Source organism: Neomonachus schauinslandi, chromosome 1 (assembly GCF_002201575.2).
Source record: "Neomonachus schauinslandi chromosome 1, ASM220157v2, whole genome shotgun sequence".
Taxonomy (NCBI): Eukaryota; Metazoa; Chordata; class Mammalia; order Carnivora; family Phocidae; genus Neomonachus; species Neomonachus schauinslandi.
Genome location: NC_058403.1, coordinates 10519909 through 10527033, shown reverse-complemented (window position 1 = coordinate 10527033; position 7125 = coordinate 10519909).

Below are 7125 nucleotides of genomic sequence, written 5' to 3'. Positions count from 1 at the left end.
CTGTACCTCTGAAACAAATAATGCAATATATGTTAAGAAAAAAAAAAGAAGAAGAAGAAGAAGAAGGTAGTGGGAGGGGAAGAATGAAGCGGGGGAAATCGGAGGGGTAGACGAACCATGAGAGACGATGGACTCTGAAAAACAAACTGAGGGTTCTAGAGGGGAGGGGGGTGGGAGGATGGGTTAGCCTGGTGGTGGGTATTGAGGAGGGCACATTCTGCATGGAGCACTGGGTGTTGTGCACAAACAATGAATCATGGAACACTTCATCTAAAACTAATGATGTAATGTATGGGGATTAACATAAGAATAAAAAAAAAATTAAAAAAAAAAAAAAAAAGAAAACACAAGCTGCCAAACCACTAAATGTACGTTGTCCCACAACGTGCATCTTGTGTACAACCCACCTTGCCAAACCATTTTCAGTAATCCTCCACCTACCCCCTTCTGGAATTTCCATGTCCACATAGCTCCAGTCCCTTTTTGTTCCTTATCTGTTCTCACCTTTGTCTCAGTTGGAGTGGAGTGCAGTCTCCACTGGAGTCTCTTTCCTCTTCTGCAGTCATCTGAATGCAATCTGCCTTGCCGCCAAAATTAGTAAGTGTCCAGTGCTGTTTTTTCTTTGACACTGTGCCTTAGTCAGCTCGGACAACCATAACAAAATACCATAGACTGGGGGCGCCTGGGTGGCTCAGTCGTTAAGCGTCTGCCTTCGGCTCAGGTCATGATCCCAGGGTCCTGGGATCGAGCCCCCCATCGGGCTCCCGGCTCCGCGGGAAGCCTGCTTCTCCCTCTCCCACTCCCCCTGCTTGTGTTCCCTCTCTCGCTGTGTCTCTCTCTGTCAAACAAATAAATAAAATCTTAAAAAAAAAAATATCACAGACTGGGAGCTTAGACAACAGACATTTATTTCTCATAGTTCTGGAGGCTAGGAGTCCAAGATCAAGGTGCTAGTAGATTGAGGGCCTGGTGAGGACTCTTCCTGGTTTGCCACCTTATTGTCTTTCGTCAGATAAGGACACTAATCCCATCATGGGGGCTCCACCATCATGACCTCATCTAAACCTAACACTCCCCAAAGATCTCACCTCCAAATACCACTACAATGGGCAGGGGGAGCATCTGGGTGGTGTGGCTGGTTAAGGGTCCGACTCTTAGTTTCAGCTCAGGTCGTGATCTCAGGGTCATGAGATAGAGACCCGCATCAGGCTCCCTGCTCAGCGTGGAGCCTGCTTGAGATTCTCTGTCCCTCTCTCTCTGTACCTCCCCCTGTGCACACGCACACTCTCACTCTCTCTCAAATAAATAAATAAATCTTTAAATGCCATTACAATGGGGATTAGGGCTTCAACATACACATTTGGGGGGAAACAAACATTCAGTCCAGAGAACACTATCAATGCCCTGACTCCCTTATGTGGCATCCACCATCCTCGGCTGGTCTCTGCCCTGGACAGCTGTTACCATTGCCCTTCATCATGGGTGACTAGATGCCCTCCTGCCAGTGAGTGGGCTCCCTACACCCCAGTTCTCTCTGTGCACCTGTCCACTAGCGTTGGCTCCCCTGTGCCCTGGGAAATTGTTTCTTGCTGCCCAGAGACTGTGGCCCAGCTCAGGTCCAGGCAACCCCACAAACTTTTCTACCATCTAGTGGCTTTAACCAGAGCTTCACCAATGGGGTCTGAACCCCAGCCTTGGGGAGGGGACCCCCTTCCAAGTTTGTCCTTTCCTGGGCACTCTCCCTCAGCCCTAGGATATGCTTTAGAGTTCTTTTTATATTTTTATAGTTTCTTATCATAATTGGATAGTTCGTTATATGAAACTTCCTCTGTTCACATGACCATATGGTTTGTCTCTTGCTTTATTTGTGGGTATTACCATCAAGGCAGCATAGCACGTGGGGATACAGAGGATGGGCAACTGGCAGAAGAAATAATCAAAGTACAACACGTTTAGTACCTAGTCCATACCAAGTCCTTTTATTTTAACTTTTATTATTTTCACATGAGTATTGTTATTTTTTTTAAAGCACATCTGTTAGGAGGCTGGTCAAGGGGAGAAGGCTTTCTGGAAGCAATGATATCTGAGCTGGTTTGAAGACAGACAAATGAACGGGGCATATGGGCAGAAAGGCAGCCACCCAGGCCAAGCCTGGAAGCTTGCCCAGCTCCTAAGGCCGCTATAAGGACACAAGTGAGATAGACAGATAAATGTACTTTGTACACACACAGAGAGATTGTAAACAGTAACAATCCAATTACCCTTGCTTGCTGGAACTACTTCCTTAAGAACAACGAATTTCCTTGTTCAAATTCCATGCTCATTATATTTTGTCTGGAGACGACATTTCCACCAGAAGAAGTACCCACTGAAAACTGTTAGGACCTCTTGTTCCCAAGGAAATAGCTCTCATTATAAGTAACTAAACTGACAGACTAGTGTAGGCATCCTTCATTCATTCAGCAAATATTTATTGTGTGTTTTGCAAGGAATTGGTAATGTCAAAATTATTCTTGTCCTTATTCTTGAGTTATGATTGTCCTTCTCTGGTGGTGGGCAAGTCATTGGAAAGACATTTCTCAATGTGTTCTGCCATCCTGCTCGGTCCCTAACCTACTCTTTTCCCCTTCCCTTGAGAAGTGAATTCTCTTGGTCTCCTGTAGAACGGTTTCACCCACATTCGTGAGCCCTTGGGGTCTCATTTCCTGTACCAAACACTTGGCAAACAAATGCAATTCCCATCTTTGGAGAGATTCTGTTAAATAAAATTTTCTCTTTGATTCATCCAAGTGTTTACAAAGTGTGAGAACAGCCCTGAAGAGCCACCAATTCTGCCTTAGAGGTCAAGAAAGTTTCACAGAAGGTAATACCTGGGCAACAGTCTTTTTATTGGCATTTCTTCCATAGACGTCAATGCCCTCAGGCCATAGGAGGGAGCACATGACTCAGCCTCAGCCTATCAGAGTTCTCTATTCCTTGGGCCCACCCTCAGTGACTGGTCCAAGGGGTAGGCCCCTGCTATACCTGATCCAATGCAATACCCTGACATTTGACACTTGAGCGGAGGTACAGAGAGGTAGCATGGAAGGTGAAGCATCTTCTGGGAGGACCCTAGAGATATGGTTCTCCAGTGGGGGCCTTTGAATGAGTGAGTGAAGTCTTCAAGCAGACTAATGTCTCTCCTTCCCAAGGCCTGGATAAGCTGCTGTCCTTTTGATTCTGGGAGCTACCTCAGTTGCCTTCCCACAAATCCTCTTTTTGTGGGGAGGAGAGGCCATGAGTTAGCTAGAGTTGGTTTCCATTGTTGCCAAGAGAAGAACTTTAATTTTAATTGAAGAGGGAGTTGATATTCTTCTGGTCCAGTAGAAATCTAGACAAACCATATGGTCATGTGAACAGAGGAAGTTTCATATAACGAACTATCCAATTATGATAAGAAACTATAAAAATATAGTCAGTTATGAGAATCAGAGTCACCAGCCACTCTAGGAAGATCTGGGTAAATACTAACAAATGCTTAGTCTTTAATTTTTTTTAATCTTTTTTTTTTAATGTTGTGATGGGGTGCTTGGGTGGCATAGTTGGTTAAACATCTGACTCTTGGTTTCGCCTCAGGTCGTGATCTCAGGGTCCTGGGATTGAGCCCCGTGTTGGGCTCCACACTCAGCAGGGAGTCAGCTTGGCATTCTCTCCCCTCCGCCCTTCCCCCTGAAATAAATAAATAAATCTTTAAAAAATAAAATAAAATAAAATGTGATAACTACATCACACCAGACACATGAAAATGCAGCTGAGCCAATTAGAATTCCATTTAGAATAGAAGTATTCCAAACACCCAGGAAAATTCGGGGAACCTGGATTTGATTTGGTAGAAATCATAGCACCATCAGCCACAAACCTTCAGAGGAGACATTCCTGGAAACTGTTAACTGGATCCATTCTGCACTGATTTTAAATAATTTCCATTTCAAAGAAAGTCCTTTATCTGACCTCATCCCTTAATCTTGGGGCTCACTTAACCATAGGGACAAATAAAGAAAAAGTGTCTGGAATGTTAGGAATCAGCTTGCTCTATTCTTGTCTCCACCAGGGTTGGTGGAATGTGCAAATCTCTTCCCCACTTGCTGAACTGAACACCCACCCACTGTGGTGCTGGTACCCTTCCCGCTAGTCCAACTACATGGGGTTTGCCAAGATAGTTGTGGATTGCTCTGAGCCTGAGCATTTTAGATTTAAGGGATTTTGCATAAAATATTCATAATACTTGTGTCCCACCAGTCTTGCTTAAAATGGAGACTACATGGATGTTGTCTCCATCCAGGAACACATCTCCCATGCAAACTCTCAGACGAGCTCCCCAGAAAACAGGTGAATTTGGATGAAGAAACAGGTGGTCTGGGAAAATGTCCTTGGATCTCACGTAACTAACTGTGTCTGAGTGTCAATGGGAAGATGGCGGCTTTGCTCCTTAGGAAATACCGTAGGAGCCCATCCCTGACCACGTGCCTAATGTGACAAGCTCTCTTTGGGGTTTTCATGGAGGTTTATTGACGGAGTCAAGGGTTGGGGATTAAATGGAATGGAATCTCATTGAATGCTCCTTGAAAGGTCAAGCAATGTGAAATCTTACAAGTGATCATTGAGCTGGCATAAGAAGCATACCAAATCTATCTTTTCCCTAAAACACAAAAGTCCTAGAAATACAAAACCTTGGTGAAAGAAGGGATCGCCACTTACCACATCACATTGCTCCTCTTCTTAAATTCTACTTCAAGGCCCAATTCCTTCAGGAAATTATTTATCCAGTAGTACCGTATAGGATATTTTTGGTTGAGGGGGGTCAGAAAGCTTAATAAAGGAAATGTATTGGCTCACAAACTGAAACAGTCCTGTTGCAAATTGAGGCTTTGGGCACAGTTTGATTGGGAGTCTAGTCTCTGTGATTTTTCTCAGTTCTCCTCTCTATGTTGGCTTTTGCCCTCAAATTGGCTTTTCTAACATTGGCAAAAAGCCTCCAGCAATTACAGGCTCAGATCTGCATTTAACACCATCCTGAGCAAGACAAAACTTCAGTGTCCCAGAATCTCCCTTTAAAATCTTTCCAGTCATTCTGACTGGGTCAGCTCTCTTTGGTCATGAGTCCATTTTGGACCCAATCAGTGAAGCCAGGAAATGGAATGTGCTGATTGAATTAATCTAGGTCTCTTATTTCAGCCCTTGAACTGGGAGCAGTTTCATCTTCCTTAGAGCCATATGGATCTCCAAATGCAAATTAGGGGTGGTTGGGTTAAAGAAGGCAGCAATGCATGCTGGGGAAGCAACCAAAGGAGAGGATTGAATCTTCAAATTCACTTAAGTTCTGACCTTTCACTCCCATTGTAAATACATTCCATGTTCCTATTCGCTGTGGATTACATTTTTGTCTACATTTCTTCCTTCTGTTTTATCCTGCCCTCTAAGCATCTCAAACATACAGATGATGCCCAGCCCTAACTATATAAACTATATATCCACTTTTGTTGGATAACCTGTGGAAAATATTTAAAAAAAAAAAAAATACCTGGAAGTCGACCTCACCCTCTAAAAACAAAAGCTTGTGGTTTAATTCTGACTTTTATGAAATTGTGGGGCTGGTTGCAGACCACTATCTGCAGACAGGGGAAAAAAATATTTCATTTGTAGTCCAGGGAGTGTCTCCAACAACAGAACTGGATAAATTTCATAGAAGTTGGTACAACATATAATTTATCACTTTGCCTGCTGAAAGCCACTTCCAGAAGTTCGGCTAATCATGGCCTCTCGAAATTAATTACTCATCTAGGCAAGGTCTTCTTTCTTTTTAGACAGAGACAAGTATATAAGTAACAGATATTTATAAAACATTTTATTAAATCATATGATGTCTAAGAAACAAAACCTAAAAGTGACTGTTTGTTTTGTCTACATGTAAAACTTGAATCTCATGGACTTGATTCAGAGCTCAGGTCATCAACTGTTGTGCAGATTGGTCCTCTTATAGAACTGTAGCCATTGCTTACAGACTAATTGCCAGTGGACTAGTCATTTCCTTTTCCAAATAGTGTAACCACCACCCCCCCACTATCAACATCAACCACCCAACACTACCACCATCAACATCAATCATCAACCACCACCACCACTATCAACATCAACCACCACCACCATGACCATCATCAACATCAACCATCCACCACACCATCAACACTACCTCCAATACCACCAACACCACCATCAACATCAACCACTACCAACAACACACTAGCATCAACCATCACTACCATCACCACTAACACCGATACCACCATCAGCATCAACCACCATCACCGCTATGAACACAAGGCTTATATTTTACATACTTATTTTACTTTGAAAAATATATTCATATGCATGATCTCATTAGCGCTTATCTACTTTATAAGATTGGCAGAACAGACATTATCATTCTCATTTTATCTGTGCGGAAACTAAGGTCCAGAACGGTGAGGTCCTTGACTAGAGTTTGATTCTTCTGACTCCAAAACTAATGCTCTTTTTCAATGGACCCCATGCCCTCAATGAAAATGAAGAACTTCTAACTTCTGCTATTAACAACCTTGGTTCTATATTCAAGTGAGTACGTCTAGAATGAATGGTTCTTTGAAACCATACATCCCACTGCCATGCGTTCCAGGTGAGAGCCACAAGTCATTCAAAGTTCATGTGACCCCCTGGAAGTTGAACTTGAATCCAGAGCTCTCGACTCCAAATTCAGCCTTCTTTCCATGACAAGAGGCTACTTTCATGTATACCCTCAGGAATCTCCTAGATTCTCTGAGAACACAAGATGCTCCAAGTCCTTCCCTGGAACACAAGCTTTCCCAGTGAAGGGTATGACCAGAATCTGCTGCCCCTGCTGTCCTGTCTCAAAGTGCCACAAAGCCTGAGAAGGAAACAGGACGCTGGCTTTTGGTCACACTCCCATTGGCCTAAGTAGCCCAGTGATGCTCATCCAGCCCCACTCAAGGACCTGACTCCTCTCTCAAGGTTCCAGGTAAACTCAAAGCTGCTTCCCCTTGTAGGAAGGTTGGTTGGGCCTCTTCTGTGGAGGTCTTCTTGCTTTGACTT